Source organism: Varanus komodoensis, unplaced genomic scaffold (assembly GCF_004798865.1).
Source record: "Varanus komodoensis strain SLA01 unplaced genomic scaffold, ASM479886v1 scaffold16, whole genome shotgun sequence".
Taxonomy (NCBI): Eukaryota; Metazoa; Chordata; class Lepidosauria; order Squamata; family Varanidae; genus Varanus; species Varanus komodoensis.
Window position 1 is genome coordinate 20,936,107 of NW_025335468.1, and position 22,774 is coordinate 20,958,880.

Consider the following 22,774-nt stretch of genomic DNA (forward strand, 5'->3'; position numbering starts at 1 on the left):
CACCAAATAGCCATGCTACCAAATAGTAAACACATTAGAAAATTCCTTTCTATAGGATCAGCATTAAACTACTACAAACCCATGAATATCTGAGATCAGTGACTGAGGATTTCCTAAATATGCAGTGACATGCAGTATCTCTTGTCCACATGTTAAAATAACAACTGTTTTACAAGAATGATTCAACTGCAGTGGAAAAAGCAAATCAACAGGACTATACATTATGGTTCCTAACTCTCAAAGTAGTGTGTGAGTACCGAACAACTTAGCTAAAACACTATTTTAACCCTATCTCCTGATTTAAGTCATGTACACATACTTTGCAATTTAGATGAATGGCCTTTCGCCAAGTCTTGATAATATCTATTGAACAATGTTGGTCCCACCATGTTTTCACTACATATAATTAAATTATCTCTTGATTTTTGCTGGATCAAGGTTCCCTCTGGCAGGTTCTCTATCCTGAGTTGGCAACACTCAGTTTATGCAGCCCTCATGACCCCTGCTGCCCAATTTGGTGTTGTTAACAGCAAAAAAATCTGCAAGACTGTTGCTGAATTTCACTGGCAATTACCTGCTTTTTGTGGTAGCAAAGCAGGGCAACAGGTGGCATGGTGGATCTGCAGAATGCAAAGTGGCACCCAACTCCACCCCATGTGGTTGCTTACCCCTACTCTGTAACCTGGCACAACCCCAACAAGCAGCTATACTATACAATTTTATAAGTCAATTGAAAAACGGCAACTAGAGACTTTAAATGGGGGCTTTAATGTCTTTTCTAGCCAAATAACCATGTTATTAACAGATCAACAGATTTATTGACACCTTGAATGTTACATTACAGAATCATAATGGAAGTAATATTTTGAAGAAATCTAATTTAGTTAGAAGCTTCATTAACTGGATATAATCCAAAGAAAATCTGGCATATTTAAATCCTGTTTAAATCAGCAAGTTATTAGAAGAGCTCAATTGTGTTGATAACTTTCATGATTTTCAACAAAACTGTTGTTCTAATATTTTATTTGTGCAATTACAATGATTTAGGTTCTGTTAAATACCCTGTGTGTCAGGCAACTACTATCACATTCCATACATCCAAGGGAGAGAAAGCAGAATCACAAAACAGAGTAGATTATCTAAGTAATTTTCATTCTATATTTGATTTGGTCTCTAAAATCCTATCACACAGGCTGTCATGCTTTTCAAATCTAAAGTGTGACTGTACAGAAATACTCCTTTCTTCCTTCAGTTGGTTTCATACTTCTGGCTAATCTCCCTCCCTAATGATTTACTTCACCTCACCAGTCTTAGTTGTACTGGAACATGTCAAGGGCAAACAGGGCTAGAGTGGAATTCAGGAATGTTGGAAAATTTAACCCAGATAAAATATCTAATTTACAGGAATCAGGGAAGGAGCATTGGTGATTCTATCTGGACTGGATCCTCCTGAATTTCATTTGTTGTGTGACAAGATTTGCACTAGAGTGAAGAACATAGAGAATAAAAGAACAAAGTAAAAAGAGATACAAAGAAAAACTGTTTCTCAAAACGATGCAAGATAAAAGTACAAACTTCCTTAATCTAAAACAATTTTAAAGGACTATATGAGCAGTCCTGTGGTGGTTCAGTGAAAAAGTAAGTGAACTTTTAAAAGAGTTTGGGAAACTTAGAAACTGAATAATGTAAAAGTACAAAATGGATATAGGTGTGGATCTGTGGAGTTGTGGGGTCATAACATTATAAACACTATCCAATAAGTTTCCCAGCCTGTAACACTTGTGAAACCATATGGCATTTGCCACCTCAACTGCCAGAGAAGTAATCTAAAATTTACTCTGTAGGAAGCTACACAAAGACGAAATGGAGAAAATTTACTTTAAGACCATCCTCTTTTCTTTGCTTGATTTGTCTAAAATTAATGGGTAATTCAACAGTGTTTGCCAATGAAATGACACCGTTTACAGAACAGCTTTTCCCCTAGACCAAACTGCTCTGGAGGGCTAGGGGATCCTATCCAGCCAATTAAGGAATGCCCATGGGAACAGCAAGAGGGAAGAAAAAGAAGTAGTTCTATTATACAAGCAGAAGACTACTTCTGAGACACTGGAGGAACCCTTTGGGAAGAAGAAATTAATTTTGCTGAAACTCAAGCGAGTTTGTTGGAACTGTGGTAAACAGCCCTGAAAATGCAAAATAGGGCAGAGTATAAATGTAATATAATCTTTTTCTTAGCCACTTTGCATACAGTCTCAAATAATAGCAGGATGAATGTCTACTAACAAATTAAATATGCACATCAAATTTACAAAAAATACAGTTGAACTCTTGATAGTATGAGAGCATTTAACCACTAGTAAAACATCACCATTTTATACAGATGCGATTGGGTGCATGTTTGGGAAAAACCGCACCCTCTAGAACACCCTGGCTGGGGGATACTGGGAGTTGTTGGACTTTTTTTTGTCTAAACATGCATAGAATTGCAGCCTAAATACATATTATTGTATTAGCACACTGTATGCCTAATTAGGATGTGCAAGAATTAAAAACCTAGAGGTTAATTGGTGATACAGTGGAAACAAGGAAGGGCCCACATTGATAGATCTTGTTCATGGCAGAAACCAAAGGATTATATTTAAATACCCATGCATGTGTGATCATCTACTTATATCCATGTAACCATACAGATCAAGGCAGGGTAAGCAAGTATATTATATTACATTATTTTATACTATACTCTTGCCATGTTGAAATTTAAAATTATATCTGTGTGTATTAAATGTAAATACTTTAATTAGAAGTGGTGTATTATTGAAAAGCTTATTAAATTAAGCAGTATCTTAATACTACTTCTATTTGCCATGACAAAATGATTGTAATGAAGTATATAATTACATATTATAGAGAATTACAAACTCACAATTTCCATGTAACCAATTGATAAAAAATTGCATATAAAGAAAAGCCACAATTCAAAGAACTCATTGCACATACACAAAAAGGCAAGCTGCACGAACTGGACAGAAAATGGACTGCAAGAAAATCTATACTCAAATCAAACCATGTTAAGACTTTCAAGTGGCATGGGACTTCTGCCTTGAAGAGTGAGAAATGGGACTTGGCCTCATGCTTGGGTCACTTGGTTGGACCAATATCCAATATATTCCTAATATATTTGAAGCAAATTTGGTAGTTAGGAAAAACAGTACGGGTTGTATCTAACAGAATGCTAGTGACAAAAGTACAAGTGGTAGCATGTCATAAGTTCATTTCATAAACTTACAACTAACAGAAGGAGAAAAAAGGATAGGGAAGCAAAGCAGAAGGAAATGGAGTCCATGGGAGGCAAGAATGAGTGAAACCACTTCAATAGACAATAACACTATTAAAGACACATAAGTTCCAATATAGAGATGTATGTTTTCCCTATCAGCATAGTGAATAATTACTCGCTAAGCATTCTTTTGACAGAGGTATATTACAGGGCTCCAAGCAGAAGTAGAATATAAAAGCAGGGGTGGCCACTACTACTCTCTGAAATATGGCAGCAGTAGAATTAAAAAAAGTGAAAGAGAAATGGAATCCATAGTGCTGCAGTGTGCTAAAACACCAAATTTAGTTGCAAACAAATCTAGTGCTACACATGCCATTTTATTGAAATGAAATGAAAAGGCTGCTGCTGAGTTTAACTGCCAGTTTGGGGCATCCCACTAATAGAATTGAATAACTCCTTAATATCTTGCTTCATGTCAAAATATTTTTTCCATATGAGTTGTTATTAAGGCAAACAAAATGCTAATGACTTTAATGAATCAGTATTAAAAGCCAAATCCTTTGCCAAAAACAGAAAACACAAACCTATGGAAAAATTAAAGGTAATATGCTGAAAAAAATATGGAAGTGAAAAACACTCTTCCTTGTTTCTACATGCTTAGTGAAAAGTCTTTTGACAAAAATAACAAGATCCTCCCCAGCATATGGAGGAATTGCTGTGCCCTTCCGGGGATGGTCTGTAGCTATGTTCACCTCAGGCACGCCAAGGAGAGGTGAATTGTCAAATGTAATTTCAATCACTGGGTGGTTTGGTTGAGGCAGATTAGTTGTACGCAATCATGATAGATAGTTTATCCCAGCCCCAAACTGCCGCTTGGGAAATCTTGCACGCAAACGAACAGAAACTCAGTCATTATTAGTGTCAAGAAGGTATACAGAGGCAAAATTTGGTTGGCAGTCAGGCAAGATGAATCAAGGCGAAAAAGTGACCAATTGCATGTTCAAAATGGAAATTGATAGGCACCTTGTAGTTTGGAGGGATTTTAAACACCAGAAAAAAGTTATACATTATTAATTGTTCAGTAATAAATATTTCAAAAGTATTCTTTATGGAGAAATGTGAGGGGTTTTTTTTAAAGAAGTCAGTGTAAACTATATGTATTAGTTTCCAAATTTTAAGTCTCTATTGAAATACCTTATTGTGTCAAGAAAGCATATATATTTTACATAAGGGTATACAGTTATTCTGCAAGTACAATTATTTTCTAGTAAAATTCACAATAGCATAAATATTTTCACCAAAAAAGGATTATTGAAATAATTTTGTTTAGCACATTAAAGTGATATTTCAGCTTGATGAATTAACTTCGATTAGAGAGGTCATTTTCCCTATCCTTTTGTAACTTCTACTTAATATTGATTTACCTCTCCAAAGCTATCAGAGTGTTATAGCAACAAGATGTTGAAACGCTAGGTGAATAATTACCAGGTTGGCCCATTAGCAAAAAAATTACCCAAAAAAGCCATCAGGTTTCATAGCCTGAAGTGATATGCTCTGACAAATCTAACAGCTCTTTCTATGTCATTCCTAATGCACTTGTCACTCAGTATTACCCATCCTCATTAATGACAATGGGAAAGTTTATCTTGGTAACACGTTTTAAATCATCCACTCTTTACAATGGGACCATGAAATCTCTTATAAAACATGAGGCGGGAACTACATTGACAACAAAAGCTCTTTCTGGCAGCTTTACTTTTAATTCCTGTTCAAGGAATAATCTGTTTATCATAAAATCATACAGAACAATATATAAAATGAAATCTGAAACAAGAATAGCTAGTGTGATTTTCAAATATGCAAGTATTTTTACAACATTGTTACTGGGCTATAAACGTTATTTTAAACTAGCATAATTTATATTGCTCTTTGATTTCTCTGTAAATGACAGAAACTGCTTACTATTTTTCAGGAATTCCAAAAAAGCCTAAGATGACAAAAAGTGGCAGTAGCCAAAAATGTTTTAAAAAGCTGTAGTTTTATGACTAGTTCCCAAACTCACTACACATTTTCCAGTACAACACCATAACTCTGGAAGTACTTTTTCCAGACAACTTAATACTTGATTTCACTTCTATTTATTATATTTGCATACTGCCCAATGTGTAACCATAATGATCCAAATAAAAGTGCACTGAATGCATGCAAGATTACATTGGGAAGCATTTATATCCAGAAAAAAGTTAGTGAACAATTAAACAAAGGCCTTAGCTCACTGGCTACCTAACCAACCATATACCTATTGCCTCTGTCACTGCTGGGTGACATCATACATATCTGCTGTTTCTGCAGATCTCTAGATCAGATTTTGACACTACCAGATTTCTGCTTATTTGTATTCTCTGGATTGCTAACAGGATGTCTTTGAATTTGATGCAAACATCTCAATACAAGCATAGCAAAAGAAAGTCTGTGCCATTTATGCAGAACCTGTACACCAGAAGCAAAGCTGTCTTTGGTCTGCATCTGATTCAGAAATACAGGAAACAAGTATTTTTCCTATGAATGCTGTCTCTCTGCATGCCAGAATCAGATATTGACTGAGTTTGGATGACATGCTGCAGCTTGCAGTGGATGTTACACGTGCAACCCTCATTTGAGGTTGTTGTATTGTACAAACCTAGCAAGTGTGTGAAGGCACAAGTCCTGCATAACCATTAAAGAGACCACCCCCATGCATTTATTGTCAATTGCGTGTTCAAACTTCCATTCCCAGCTGCATTTTAGTGCAACTAGACATACATAAACATCTCTTGATAATGTGACAAATGCCATAGTGGGGCACTGAGCTTTGTGCCTTTTATTTCAAACCCATTTATAAAATAAACGAAGTTTTATCTTCCATTGCCCTGGAGGACAGGCCTAGAACTAATAGGTGGAAATTAGAAGGAAGCTAATTTTTGCTAAATAGTAAGAGCAGTTTGATAGAGGAACAGAGGGTCCTGGAGAATGGCTCTCCTCCCCTGGAAATACTGAAGCAGAGGCGGGTTAGTAAGCTGTCAGGGATATTGTGGTTACATGTTTCATTGAGCACGGCTTGGACTAGGGTCTTCCCATGTACAGAAGAGCAGATGGGGCAAGGTTCCAGTGAAGGTTTACCTCAGCTTGCCTTTTAGCTGCTAACATCAGTTTCCTCTGGAGCAGATTTGTGGGAGGGAATTGAGGGGGAGGGAGAATGGCTGAAAATCACTTTCCTCCTTGTTTGGCTTAAGACATCATCTATCAAGGCATTGATCACAACTATGATTCTAATTATTTTTCAAACATTCTTAACCATGAATGCTGTGTGCTGATTAAAATTAGGATTAAAATTAATAAAACATACAGATTTAACAAAAATGACTAAAATGTGTAACTGTATGTATGAACTAAGCTTACATTAAAGTTGCAATCCTATACATACTAACCTAGTTGTAAGCAGCATTAAACACAATGCAGCTTACTTCTTAATAGACATGTATAGGATTGCAGAGTCAAAAAGTTAACCTTAACTAGCAGTATGGTAAACAGGGAAGTTCCTGGTACTTACTTAGTGAAATGTTTGCCCACATTTAATATTTATGCTGCCCTACCCTTCATTCATTTTTAAAGAGAATTAAAGAAGCAGCTATAACTACTCTGCCAATAAAACTATGGGAATGTTATTTTTAGTTCTGATGATGATGCAGACCAAGCAGAAAGAGCCCATGGCCACAGCACAGCTGAAGGGAAACCTGGAAGAGAAGGGACTAAGGAAAACTGCATTTCAGCTCTTACAGTTTTGAACACAATGCTGCTTCAAGAGACAGCATTAAATAAGCTGTATTTTGGTAACATTATAGAACTAGGTGTGTTTATGCTAGAATTATTTGCATAGTGGTATTTAGTTAAAAAAGAACATGTGAAATCCTGATTAGTAGCTAGGAAATAACTGTTCATCTAATGAGGCAATCACCATATAGAATGAAAAGGCACAAATACTTTATGGTTTACACTACAGAATGTGCATCATGAAGTGGCTGACAAACTGGTGCCCAGAGCCTTACTTCAGTGGGAATTGTTTATTATTCTCCTAGTTAACTTCCATCCAGTTTTCAGCTTTTCCTCCTGAGATGTGGCTCAACAACTTGTAATATACCTGGATAATAGCAGCTTCTTACAGGGGCCTTGGGTTTGATATACATACAACCAAAATGGTGATAGAGCTGCAGCTGAACTGCTCATTCCTGTGCCACCAGGGTAGCACAAGAAGTCCTGGACCAGAGGGGGCAAGCCCATGCTTTGACTTCTTTCCATGTAGCATTTTTCAAGGGTTGAAGCTGGTATGGTGAAGAACCATAATATGGTCTCCTCTCATATTCACTTATTTATATTTATTCCTTAAATGTGCACCCCACGTTTCAACAAATGATGTTCAAAGTGGCAGTGTCTATGGATAGCCATTCTGAACAGTTAAGTGGCAAAGCCATTTTATCATGTTGGTAAACCTGGCAGCAGTAGGTTGTGCAAAGCTTAAACAAGTCTTGGTTTATATGAGTGTTATGTAACTCTCACATAACCCACCCCAGCTGGGTTTCAACAATAGGGCAGCCTGTGGCTTGAATGTTCAAAAGCCACTCAGCAAGTGCCACAACACACCATGACTAATTTAAGCCAAAATGATCATTCAAGCCAGGTTGTGGTATCTGACCACACGGAGAGGTCAGATAGCTGGCAACCCAAAACAAGGCCTTTTCAACAGCAGCACCGTGATTTGTGGAACTCCCTACTGAGGAAGATGATATTGGCTCTTACTGCTTTAGCAAGACAGTAAAGATGGTCCTGTTCTGTCAAGCTTTTAATATTTAATGCTTTTATCTTTTATTTTCATAATGCTATGAAATTTATGCTATGTTTTCGTTCTTTTATCCCTTAAGTATATACAAAGCTTTAATGTTTTATTATATATTGACCCAGTACCTGCTAGGCAGAGGGTATATCTATCTAATAAAATTATATAACATTGGAAGGCAAGTTGTACAAACTAATCCATTCATCTAACTTTCAGCTAACTATAATAGAGGCACTCATGAGGCACTGATGTTATAGATGGAAGGTATCTGTTGTTACACTGTTTAAATTTGTCCATGGGAAAGATGATACAAATAAAAGGTTGGTAAATTGTAATTATTAATTAGCCTACAGGCTACCATTGGTATTAGGCTATCCTTTTTCCTGTTCAGTGCTCTTGAGCATCGGACACCTGTTTGTGTTCTTGTATCAATACAGAATCACAAATCCAACTGACCAGGTCTGCGTCTTTTTTGTTGTATCAAGGAAAATAGCAGAGCAACACATACTTTGCTTCTTTAATTATGATTGCTAAAACTTTTCACAATATATTTCAAAGAACAAGAGGTTAAATCAGGTCACAGATTTGAATAAACTTTGGCAAGTTTTACATGCATAATTTGGAACTATGTAAGTCTGGTGATCAGGTTTATGAGAATTAGCAACAAGGCTTTGATGCCATCATAGAACTCTTTGGTTATGAACTTTCCTGAGGTTTCCTCTTGTCAGAAGAGAGATCACTAAGCAAGATGGACAACTGGTTTGATGCAAAATGGCAATGCTTATGTTCTTAAGGCACCATCTTCTGACAGGTAGATATTATGATAGAATCCCACAAAATACAGACAGCATCCCAAAATGTACAGAAGAGTAATGCTGTGAGAAACTTCAGGGATAAGGATTGCATATGTGAAGGATGAAGTACTAGAGATGCTGACTATATATAAGAGGGAGGGCATCACTGTATTGCTGCTGAAATAAAAAGAATTAACATTTCTTCATATCCAAAATTTAGTCAGGAATCTATATTTTCACAGTAAATAAACTGTAATATGAAACAACACAAACAGGCATGGCTATGTAACATTTACATCTGAGCATTGGTATTATTTTCTGCATTGAGATAATCTATATAATTACTGTTTATGAACTAAAGGTTTTGGTTATATGCAGGGGATTGGGTACAACTGAGTCTTCTGCTTTCTTAGCAGAGCCACCTGTTACCATACCAAGCTCTGAGCTGTATATTCTAATCTGCTTTTTAAACTCCTCCCAATTTCAGTCTCACTCTTGTGACTGAAGCCATAGCTCTTCAGTTAGCAAATACAAATCTCAAAATGTGATGATGTTATCATTTTCAAACTGAGTGCAATGATATTACAGTATTCCTAATGCTTCTATGCATCATCAGTATTCACATGGGGTGGGGGCAAGGAACTGCATTTCATATATTTTAGTCAAAGCAGTGATAGTTTAAAACTAATAATTCAAAACTTTGGATAAAGTATACTGTCAGTATTTAAAACCATTTATTTATTCAAAACTTCTGAAATAATGTATTTCATTTTTGACAGGCAGTCTTTTACAATATTGAAATCAAATCCTTGATTTCATCAAACCTTTCATATTCTCTGCCTTATTCCTGGAAGGCTTATGCCACAATGATTTAGTCTGATTTTCTTTAACAATGGTAGGTTGGCTTGACAGCATCTGACAAAACAATTCAGTGAAGTATTCCATACCAGGTAAAAAGAACCTGAACTGGCTAGTAGATGAAAGAATGCAGAATGGAACATGCAGGTATGACAGAATTAATCCTGTAGAGACTTTATTGCTTAAGAAAGGTTATGTTAAATTTCAAGGGAGCTATATTTCAAAGTCATTCATACCTGCACATTTTTATTTACAACAAACAAAGATCTTGATAAGAGTGAGCAAGGAGTTAAGTGGTCAGTATGTTTTGGACTTGGTTGTATCTTTCTTGCCACTTACGTCAGTTAGGTTAGAGCCTTTAATTTATTCATGACTGAGTACAAAGTAAATCAATGGAAGTAACTAACAGCTAGATGTCTTTTGGTTAGTCCTTTTAAAGTAATAATGTGTGCTTTAGAGAAAAATTGTTCCTTTGATCTGCTGGCTTCTGGCTCTTGAGCTGAAGTGAAAATTCAAGAGTGTCATGTTCCTATAAGAATGTGTTTCTTTTTATAAAAGAAGGAAGCACATCCAACATGGCCTTTATATTTCATGTGAGCCTCAAAGCTCTTTCATTTTCTAAAGGCAAAAGCAGTGGTAAGATGCTGCATACAAAATGTTAATACCTTTGGGCTTATCCACACAATGTTTTTGGTCCTCAAATTTTATATAGGTTTTCCTATACTAACACTCAACCCAAATTTTCTTTCTTTCTTTCCATAGCTGTTTCTTGGCTGTACAGTCCATAACACCTTTCTCTCTGCAGAGGTTTTATGACTGTCGTAACAGGATCCTCCCCATTCTCACTGTGCTAAATAACGTACCTTTAAAAATCAGTTTGAACAGCCTGAATGCTGTGTGAGTATAGGGAATTGGGTCCCCCACCCTACCAAAATAAATAAATAAATAGAAGAAAGCAAGGCAGGTGGGAATGCCTGGCACTTCTGTTAAAAAGGGATGCAGAAGTTATTCTCCTTTCAGAAGATGTTAATATAACACACATATAACTACCTATGTGTCATTTGAAGAGCCTATCAAATCATTTCTCCCAAACTGATAGTGCATAAACAACTTTCGAAGCAGTACCATAGCTTTATAAATAAGTCCAGTTTCCCAGTTGGATGGTTGTTAATATCTGAATAGTCCCTTAGAAATAACACAACATAAATGTCTTTGAAACAAAAAAACATAGAGACATTTAGAGTTTTCTTCTGTTAAGGTGAAAAAATAATTTTTTCGGTTGTCTGGAGTCTGTTTTATGGCAAGAAAGGTGGACTATAAACAATAAATAAAGCCTTGAAAATATCACTGGATAGGCAACATAATTTACAATAAAATTATCCTAATAAAACAAAATATTGGTCTGGGGTACAGAGGAAAATCAGTGATGCTTTAAGACTGTCTTAAATTTACAGAGTGGACCAAAAGTAGGCATACAAGTACTAATCAGGTCATGTTTAGTTTCTTAGATGCTTGAAATGTCCTCCATCAACATTGTCACATTCCTGGAACCAGTCCTCCGCACTGTGACACAAATTCCAGTTAGCACCAATGTTGATAAATCCTTGTGAGATGAACTCCTTTAATGCATCCACTGTGTGAGGTTTTTCATGACCTGATCTGTACTGTATATATACTTTTGGCCCACCCTCTGTATATGTATGCGTTAGATTTATATCCCACCTTTTTTCCTTCCAGGAACTCAAGACAGCTTACACAGTGGTCCACTTTCTCTTCTCAATCTTATCTTCACAACAGTAATTCTGTGAGGCAATTTGAGCTGATAGTCTGTGGCTGACCCAAAGACATCCAGTGAGCTCCGTGGCTGAGTGGGGACCAGAGCTTCCAGATCCCCAGCCCTGCGCTCTTAACCACTACATTGTCCTGGTTCTCCTGTGGGATTTGGTTTTAACTTTCTGAATTGCACTTATGGATTTTTCAGCACCTCCTTAGGCAATGATGTAAAAGAAGGCCTGTTTATGTGTGTACAGATCTACCAAATATAGGAATTCACAGCTTAATTTAATGGTTTCTATAAATATATTAACTGAATCAGTACTGACACTATATGTTGTATGCAACCACACACAGCATCACCTAAGCATCACTTAAAAAATCTTGCAAACCTAAAATAACTCACTAAGTTCAAAGATATCAACAGTAGAGGTAATAATCAATTTCCAGAAAAATATTCAACATAAATCAGATTAGAAAGATAAATTCACTTAAAAACCTTTTTTTAATGAGATGAGGACTTCTAGGAAAAGTTGGAAGAGAAAAAACGAGTGTGCATGAGTATATACATGTGAGATCTGCAATGTGTAGTGTCAGTTTATGTGAAAGTGAACAATCAGCTTCTTCTATTGAATGCTGTTACAAGGGGGATGATGATTATGACCCAAGATCTTTAATAAAGAATGCCATGAGGCAGAGAGGCTGTTAATTCAGAACTTTTCTGTTCTGTAATTGTTCAGTGGGCAGTAGCACCCAGTGTGGTTGCTGATGTTGTGAGAGGCATGAATGCTTGGCACAACTGCTCTCTCAGCAGGTGATGTTGGACCAGAGCAATACTGTGGTAGCCAATCCTCATGTCTCCACTGTTTAGTGCAGATACAGTTGGTGTGGAAGCAAGTGACATCTGAACTGCTTGCTGTTGATTATGTAAAAAAGGTCTAATGAACATGACCTTGTGGAATAATGGCATGATTTATGATTTATACATTTAGATAGCTATTTCGCCCTAACTTTAAAAACGAAACATACTAAACAATTATGACCAGAGTCCATGAAAAGTGTCAGATGCCTTATTCAGGATTAGAACAGCAGCAGGTCCTTTTCTTATTAGCTCCTCCTAGTGTGAACAGAGCTTTACATTCTTATTAAAACAAAAGTAGGTAATCTTTTTTGATATTCAGTAACTGTTTTGAGTAAAAGAAATCTTCTTAGCTGTAGCCAGCTCTGCTGTTAGTAACACACAGACACACGCAGCATGATCCACAAAACTGGTATAGTGCATGACCCTGCTAGCAGCACAAGGGCACACTCTCAAAAGAAATATGCTATTCATAACCTGCCAAAGATTAGACCACAAGTTAAAACTGAGTGAAGTGCAACAGCCCACCACGGAAAGTGATTACTACAATAGCAACTGAATGAGAAGTAGCCGTGCAGAAGGTGAAGCAAGGACTGTTCTAGAATAAGCCAGGAGCACCAGCCACTCTTGACTCTCATGCTTGGGCATCAATTTCCTGTGTCCCTTCTTCTCTTTAATGACTGACATTGATCCACTCCCAGCTGCCTGTAGAAAAAGATGCTACAGGCATGCAGCTTCTGGCTGTTAAGATCTTATGCTGGTTGGAGAGCCAGGACACTTGTGTTGTTGCTGTGGCATGCCATGTGATATAGTTAGAGGCTTTTCCATGGGCTGCACTTCTTTTAACAACCCAAATGAAGGTGAACACTGCCACTCCTCAAAATAGCCATTTGACCTTGTACTTGCCCTGTCCTGGGTGTAAAAGCCATGATATCAGCTGCTACAGGATACAAGCAAGATGTTGTAGCTGTTCCAAACCTAGAGCTATTCAGAGGGCATAAGAAATGGGCGTGGAATTATCATTTGTGCAAAAGGACATTTGGCCTCACTTCTTTACCTGTTTCCCAAACCAAATGTACTACACCAAAAGAATTGTATGTTAGGAAAATATTACATGGAAAAGTAGAATTAATTGCCCAGCAAAATAAGTGTACACTAGCTTGGAGGTTCAACATATCTTCTTGGCATCCTCAAATGCAGGAATACTGGCTTTTTCCACAGTTTGTTGCATCTACTAGCAATCAGGTTCTAGGTGAAAATGCAGTTTTCTTCCAGCCTTAAGCTTTGTTCTACCTGTAGCTCTGTAGTTCCCCTTGTGGGTTGTCGCAGAAGCCTGTGGCATAAGATCTGAGAGTGTTCTTTGCTTTTCACAGCCTGACTTTTTATACACTTGACTGCTCAGAAAAAATGTATCCTTTAAGATAGAAAATTTAAGCTTAGAGTGAGTTCTGAGCCTAGAAAAGTTTCTGTGGAGCCCAGAAGCTACAGGAAGCCCTAGAAATCTCCTAGGCCATCACACTGTACATGAATACTTTCTGATAGTAGTGCATGGTGATAACCTGAGTCAACCCTCAATCAAAGGGTGGGTGTGGGAGAAAAGAGAAAGGCTCCTGAACAAGCATACTTGGCAGGGTAGCGCTACAACTGTTTATCTAGCTGCATCAGTTTAGGCAGCTCTTATAGGGTATATCTTGTTATACGACCTTGGATGCCATGGATGGATGGGTGGACAAAGTCCATGGATACAGTTCAAAAGGTTAATTTCCCTACATGGAATATCATTATCTCTATGCTGCTGTTCACTGGTGATTAATATGGTTATTTATATCATGCCAATCATGTGCAAGGGCATTAAAAATGAGGGGGTGTTCCCTGTACCAAGAAATGTACAATTTAGAAACAAGCACAATGGTGACCGCAGAGGAAGTTGAGTGAAATGGAGGCAAGAATAAACTAGGGCAAGACTATATGATTGCTGAAATAACTCATACTAAGGCTTAGTTCATGTTGCGCATGGATAACACAGAACAGACCCAAAGGCTTCATGTAAGAAGGAGAGATGTGAAGGAAGTATGAGAGGTGCCCTCAGGGAAGCATTCTGGGAAAAGGTCTTTGTGTAAGAGGCAGCAAGTTATAGTTATTTGGAGGAGCAGGAAACCACTGGACACCTGATGGTGCTGGAACTACCCAAGTGAAGTTCACAGGTAAGGCTGATGGTATGTAGGAATTTTCAGAAGTGGTTATGAAGTGGTTATGAAATGGTCTCAAGAAAAACTCACATCATGCCCACTTTTCTGCTATTTTAGCACCAGCAGAATACTATTTTTATTTTCCAAGATCTTTTAAATTTGCGTTGGCTTCTTGTATCTGGCTTCATCCACTTGTTCTTTGCTTTTTGTGCTTTCTGTTGCACTGTTATGACTGTCATTGGGTTTTTTATTTGTCACTTTCTTATTGCATGCTGTAAGCTACCCTCACAATTTTTTTGTTATAGGGCAGTTTATAAATGTTATAAATAAATCAATATACAGATTTCAAGGTGAGAATTAGAAGCTTATGCTTATGCTGAGAATCCATAAGCAGATAGGAAGCAAGTGCAGGGGTTGAAGGAGAGGGCACTGCATGGCAGTGCAACAAAAGACATGAATGAATTTGGAAGCAGAGTACTGAACATAGAAAGGAGAGCAAGGGGAGAAAATGAAAGATCAAAGAGAATGGGCAATTGCAGTAGTTAAGGAGAGAGATGGCAATGGTAGTAACCGGAATTTTTTGACAAGGGGATAGAGAGGAAGAGCAATTGTTTGAACATTCTCATGAAGGAAGTGACAAGTTTTCACAAAAGCCTAAATATGGTGAAGTCCACCTATGAAGTTTAAATGTTAAACACAGGGCACAGGTGTGAATGCAGGTATGAATATGGGGTACCATCCTCCCTCCCAACCTCAGACTGCTAGTATGGGTTGCTGGTATGGGTGTGCCAACATGCTGTCACTTTTGGAATCAGAGCAATACAATGCAATAAAGCTTGTGGAACACCTTGAAGACAGTGGAGAGAAAAAATGTTAATAAATTAGGGCTACTTTTACTCATGGGGCAACCTGTCAGATCTGACACACAGTTTACACTTGCATTGTTTTTGCATTAATTACTACAGCTGGGGTTATTCTAAAGTGGGGTGGGCCACACTGCCCTCTAAGATGTTTTGACCTACAACACCCATTCCTCCTCAGAACTAGGTATACTGGCTAGGACTGATGGGAGTTCTAAGGTAAAACATGGAGGGCTACAAATTGCCCATCCATGAACTAAAGGGAAGAGGACAATACTAGAATGAATCTAACTTCTTGGGTAAGGAGCATCTCTCCTGGTTGTGCTTTTAAAATACCATAATTCTTAAAAGAGATTATCGCTGATATAAGGGCTTTCAAAAGAAGTTCTAAGTGATGAAGCCTTCATTGTGACATTTCCCGGTCCATTGTTCCCCTATCTTTGATCTTTTAAAGTATATGCTATTTTATTTCCAACACTTGGTAAATGCATTCCTGGGTATTATTCCAGCATTGTACAAACATTCTAGCCTATAACCACATTTACATTGCACACTACAGAGTAATAGAGTAATAGCTGGGAAACAAAGTAAGCCTGATGTGGTGATAATGTATTTTACTATGTATCCCTTTAGAAAAAATGTTTTAATGGAAAGAAAAACAAGAAGTGGCTTAAAAATAATATATCTAATTTATCTAATGCTACATAAATAATCTACCCTTCTGGTTTAGTCACTGGCAGAAGAACACAGAAAATAGAGCATCAGACATTCTAATATATACTATTGGTCATATCTACCTTTCTCATCCTCTCCTTCCTCCTATGGCTCCCCACAGACTCCTAAAATCAGCTTCAGCTAGCATAGTCAATGGTCAGAAATGCTGAAACTTGAAGTCCAAAACATCTGGAAGCCATCAAGGTGGGGAAGGCTAATTTAAGGTGATGTCAGGTGCACGTGCCCTGTCACACTTCAGGCACACTCATGGGAAATTCTCTGTGCTGGTTGTACTGAGGATTCAGATTCCAATTTAGAGTATGAGCCTGTTCAGACTCCAGCTCTGGTTCAAGGTCCTGAGACCCAATGGGAGGTAGCAGTGGGAGAGATCAGCCAAGAGCAGGTGGGAAGACCAGTCAACCCAGCCATGGGAACACTGAAGAATTACAACCTGAGGAAGGAGACACCAAAATGTGTATTTTCTCCAATGGAGAACTCCTGCCCCCTGAAGTGGTAGACCTGGTTGCTCACTGTCATCACCAGAGAGAAGTCCAATTAGGAGCACAGCAGAAGGAGTGGAGGGGTGCCCATTTTACAGTGCACTTCTCCCAGAGTTCCAACACAGAACGACTGATAAAGAGAGCTTCAGAAAATGAACAATTCAGAAAAGGTTCAACACACCACTTTGTGTATTTTCAGAGACTCTTGGGTAACAATAAGGATCATTAAGTAAAGAAACACTGGTGAGGCTGATTTGCTTGGAGGGAGAAACCCAAATCACAACAGGTTTGGGAAGCAGAGGCTTGAGGGAATGCTCAAATCCTTGAATTCTATTGGGGATTCTATACATAGTTTAATTCCACTGCATCTGGGCTCCCTAATAACAACTCAGCTCAGGGTACTCACTCCTACATAATCTGGGGACCATATTTTTTGAGAATCTCAGCACTGATGTCCTGAGACCTTGTGTTGGGACTTGAAAAGCCAAGCTTCCACTCCACTCCCCCCCCTGCCCCCACTTTCAGTTGGAATGGAAAGACCTGTACCAACTAGTTTCCTGAGATCTCAAATGTACCTTGGAGAGGAGGAAAGAGGTTTGCTGAGGGGTGGAGAGGAGAGAAGGCAGGGCTGTCTTCTTCTGAAGTTTCCCAGCAGTGCCCTGGCCTCCTTCACCTCTCCCTAACACTTCAGCTAGATAAGCAAAAATAGTTTAGATAAAATGCATAGGGTGAGGCACTGTGGCAGCACAGATTGTCACCACTGTGCCTCATTCCTGCCCTTGGATGCATGCAAGCCTCTGAGTATGGAGGCTTACATACATCAAGGGTAGGGGCCACTGGACTGTGTTTTTAGTCTGTTCAATCTCCTTAACACCACTCCTCCCAGAGCCTTTACCTTGCATGTTTATTTCATGGTGTACATCATTACATCATTAATCTTGAGTGAGCCTAGCACTCGATTTTTGTGATTATGGACAGAGCTGAGAAGCACGATATTCTATGCCTACTGCATTTTAATAATTTTTGTACCTAGTCTGGATGTGCAGTTTGAATCACGTAACTATTGTACAATTTCCTTTCTTTTCCCTCCCAGTTCAATCCATTTCTTTTCTGCAGTTCAACTTTCAATAGCTACTGAGCTCTTCCAGTTACATAATTCTAATTCACTTCTCTGCTACTACTAACTACACCTCCTTATTTGGTAAGACTAATTTCCCCAATCTTCAAATGTTCTATCTGTTAATTAGGACTGTTAGAGACACTACACTGTCCTGTGTTCTAGGGGGCTGGCTATACCAACCAAGCAATTTTTTTCAGGGTACCATTAGTGCATGTCAGGGTTTGAGAACAATCTTCGGAAATACCCTGTTTTGTTTTGAATCTAACGGAAGTGTGTGCACTAATTCCTTAAAACTAAAATTATATTTTTAAGGTATGTTTGAGCTAAATCCCCCAACTTAGCAGTAGCTGTTCCCCACTGCAGCAAGAATACAGTGTATAAATCTGCTGTGTGCACACTACACCTCACCTTAAAGGCCACCATGGATGCACATTACTTGCTACTTTCTACACATGTGAGTTGTGCGTGCAAACACGGATGTTCAGCAACAACCATATGTGTGTGTGTGTGTGTGTGTGTGTGTGTGTGTGTGTGAGAGAGAGAGAGAGAGAGAGAGAGAGAGAGAGAGACATATATGTATATTATGTTTTCTATTTCATTTGAACATGTGTAGATGTGTAGCCTACCACTGCATGTATAGCCTACCACTGCAGCCCCATTCACTTATGATGTTATTGTTGTTGTTGTCAGTCATGAAGTTGTGTCCAACCCATCATGACCCCATGGACAACTTTTCTTCAGGCCTTCCTGTCCTCCACCATCCCCTGGACTCTACTTAAGCTCACGCCGACTGCTTCAGTGACTCTATCTAGACACCTCATTCTCTGCCGTCCCCTTCTTCTTTTGCCTTCAATTGTTCCCAGCATTAGGCTCTTCTCCAGTGAGTCCTTCCTTCTCATTAGGTGGCCAAAGTATTTGAGTTTCATCTTCACTATCTGGTCTTCCAAAGAGCAGTCAGGGTTGATCTCCTCTAGGACTGACTGGTTTGATTGTCTTGCAGTCCAAGGGACTCACAGGAGTCTTCTCCAGCACCACAATTCAAAGGCCTCAATTCTTTGGCGCTCAGCCTTCCCTATGGTTCAGCTTTTACAACCATACATTGCAACTGGGAAAACCATAGCCTTGACTATATGCACTTTTGTTGGCAGGGTGATGTCTCTGCTTTTTAGTATGCTGTCTAGATTTGCCAAAGCTTTCCTCCCCAGGAGCAAGCGTCTTTTAATTTCTTGGCTGCAGTCCCCGTCTGCGGTGATCTTGGAGCCCAGGAAAATAAAATCTGTCACTACCTCCATTTCTTCCCCATCTATTTGCCAGGAAGTAAGAGGACCAGATGCCATGATCTTAGTTTTCTTAATGTTGAGTTTCAAGCCAACTTTTGTGCTCTCCTCCTTCACTTGCATCAAGAGGCTCTATAGTTCCTCTTCACTTTCTGCCATTAGAGTGCTATCATCTGCATATCTGAGGTTGTTGATATTTCTCCCAGTAATCTTAATTCCAACTGGTGATTCATCTAGCCCCGCCTTTCTCATGATGTGCTCTGCATATAAGTTAAATAGGCAGGGTGACTGTATACAGCCTTGCCGAACTCCTTTCCCAATCTTGAACCAATCAGTGGTTCTGTGTCCACTTCTCACTGTTGCTTCTTGCCCTGCATATAGGTTTCTCAAGAGGCAAATAAGATGGTCTGGTACTCCCATCTCTTTAAGAACTTGCCACAATTTGTTGTGATCCACACAATCAAAGGCTTTAGCATAGTCAATGAAGCAGAAGTAGATGTTTTTCTGGAACTTCCTAGCTTTCTCCATGATTCAGTGTATGTTGGCAATTTGATCTCTAGTTCCTCTGCCTCTTCGAAATCCTGCCTGTACTTCTGGTAGTTCTCGGTCCACATACTGCTGGAGCCTAGCTTGTAGGATTCTGAGTGTAACTTTGCTAACATGTGAAATGAGTGTAACGGTGCAGTAATTTGAACATTCAGCATTGCCCTTCTTCGGAATTGGAATGTAAACTGACCTTTTCCAATCCTGTGGCTACTGTTGAGTTTTCCAAATTTGCTGGCATATTGAGTATAGCACTTTAACTGCATTGTCTTTTGGGATTTTGAATAGCTCAGCTGGAATACAGTCTCCTCCACTAGCTTTGTTGTTGCTCAGACTTCCTAAGGCCCATTTGACTTCACATTCCAGGATGTCTGGCTTGAGGTCAGTGACCACCCCATCGTGGTTATTAGGGACGTTAAGCTCCTTCTTGTATAGTTCTTCTGTGTAATCTTGCCACCTCTTCTTAATCTCTTCAGCCTCTGTTAGGTCCCTGCCATTTTGGTCCTTTATCATACCCATCTTTGTATGAAACGTTCCCTTCATATCTCCAATTTTCTTGAAGAGATCTCTGGTCCTCCCTATTCTATTGTTTTCTTCTATTTCTTTGCACTGTTCATTTAAGAAGGCATTCTTATCTCTTCCAGCTATTCTCTGGAATTCTGCATTCAGTTGGGTGTATATTTCTCCCTTGCCTTTCGCTTCCCCCTTCTTTCCTCAGCTATTTGTAAAGCTTCCTCAGACAGCCATTTTGCTTTCTTGCATTTCTTTTTCTTGGGGATGGTTTTAGTTGCTACCTCTTGTACAATGTTGTGAACTTCCGTCCATAGTTCTCCAGGCACTCTGTCTATCAGATCTAATTCCTTAAATCTATTTGTCACCTCTACTGTTTATTCATCAGGGATATGATTTAGGTCATACCTGAGTGGCCTAGTGCTTTTCCCTACTTTCTTCAATTTAAGCCTAAATTTTGCAACAAGAAGTTCATGATCTGAGCCACAATCAGCTCCTGGTCTAGTTTTTACTGACTGTATAGAGCTTCTCCATCTTTGGCTGCAGAGCACATAGTCAATCTGATAATCAGTATGTCTGTATAGCTCTCATGAAATTATTCAATCCAATCTTGCACTATTTTGTTTCCCGTAAGTTAACATTATTTCAGAATATCTTTGCTCTACTCATTAAAATATGGAAGCTAAGTACTGCTGTACTTCGCTGTGCTGTGCTATACTGTATGGGGAAGAGCTGAAATTTAATGGAAGGGAAATACTTTACATGGAAAAGCTCTGAAGGTAGGACTGGAAATCTTCTCGCTTAAAAGCCTAGAGAGCCACTAACAGTCAGTGATGACAATATTGGGCTAGATGGGCCAATGGTCTGACTAAGTATAAGCTTTCTAGATTCCCATCTGTCCATATTATAAAGCCTTTACATTTTGCAGCCCCTGACAAACATTGTTTTTACATAAAAGGAAAGAGAAGGTAAAAATGCACTAAGGAGAAGACCAACGATCTTCATGCTATATTTGAAGGAGAAGGAGAAGCAATAGACTTGCTGGAGAGAACGAGTTCTGCCCTGAAGAGCTAGTGACAACATAAGCCCTCATCAACTGCTAACTTCAGATGGAATTATGAGATCTACAAATAATGTGCACTTTCTATGCATGCGAGAAGTGTTCCAGAAGCAAGTTCCTAACATAGGCAGAGGTATATTAGGATCTGGAGAGTGACTTGCACAAATTGCACAGCTGGCAGAAAATACCCAAACAATGAGTGATACTTGAATTTGCAAGAAAAAGGCATGGTGAAATATGGTACTCAAATTCTTTATCTGGCCTCCTACATCAGTTTCTAATACCACAGGGAGGAGAAAGTGACTTCCTATTGGATTTTCTTTCCTACTTGTGTCCTATCTATCTTCTTTTACTTATTTGTTTTTCGGCACTGGGCCAAGACCTTTTCATTTAAACACTATTTTAACTGTTAATGATTTATTTTAAATTGACCAGGCTGGGTCCACTATTTCATTTTATGTATTTTATTTTATGTATTTTAATTATTTGATGATTTTATGATTGTAAGCCGCCCTGAGGCTCATGTGATGAGGCGGCATATAAGTTGTTTAAATAAATTAAGTAAGTAAGTAACAATTTATCCATCTAATTTTACTCTCCTAAGTGCAGATTCCAGATTTTCTTTTGGCTCGTATAACTCTATGCCAACTTTAAAAAAGGCAAGATCTGCAATTAAGCAAGATAAAATCTGTTCATTTAATGAATTTATTCATTATTTAAAAGTTATATATTTTGCCTTTCCTTCATGCTGTTCCAATCAACTAAGACCAAGTTACATCAAAACAGACAGCTAATACCCATATAAATCTTAGTTCTAGACAGAGAGAGAATTCTGTATGATGAGCACACAGAGGCAATAGACATATATCAGTATCCTTAGTATTATTCCAACTCTCTTGTCAAACCAGGTAGTAATGTCCTGCTAGCCAAACTCAAATGGAACATGGGAAACAAATACAAAAGTAAACAAGCTAAAGCTGCCTAAGGGAAAGTCAACAAGATGGCAATTTCAATCATTTGGAATAATACTAGAAGAGCCCTAGGCTTTCCTTAGAATGGAAACATGTCACCATTACCACAATGTTTCAACAAATCAGAATGCAAAAGAAAGGAACACTTATGTAATCACATCAGTTGAACAGCACTTTACTCAGCATTTAAATGGGAAATGAAATTTTGTGTATGTGAATATCTTTAAATGAATATTAATTTCTGCAAGGAAAAGAACAGATCTTTTAAAGTTAAGGCAGAAGTTAAGGCACTACTGTAGCACTGAGTTTCCTTTAATAATTTTATACAAATTGTTTTGGAATGATGAAGAACAAGTTACATAAGAAGAAATGCATGAGATTTGGCAAAAGATCTGTTAAGGGACACTCAGTACAAATGATATTTGAAACACCTATCTGCCAGAAAGTTTCAGTAAGATAAACAGCATGTCATATTATTTCACTGAAAAATCAAAAATATTTCAAATATTTAAGGAACTTATCTAATCAGTACATTTTTAGTATGTGTCTAGTCATGTAGCCATCTTTTACTCAATCATCAGAAAATCAAAGGCAAATTG

At 38.3% G+C, this 22,774-nt stretch overlaps 1 protein-coding gene across 1 annotated transcript in view; it reads right to left on the reverse strand.

The window, feature by feature from the left end:
* ELP4 (elongator acetyltransferase complex subunit 4) overlaps window positions 1-22,774 on the reverse strand; it is a 188,436-nt gene that overhangs the window by 77,791 nt on the left and 87,871 nt on the right. The gene's annotated exons all lie outside the window — the stretch shown is intronic.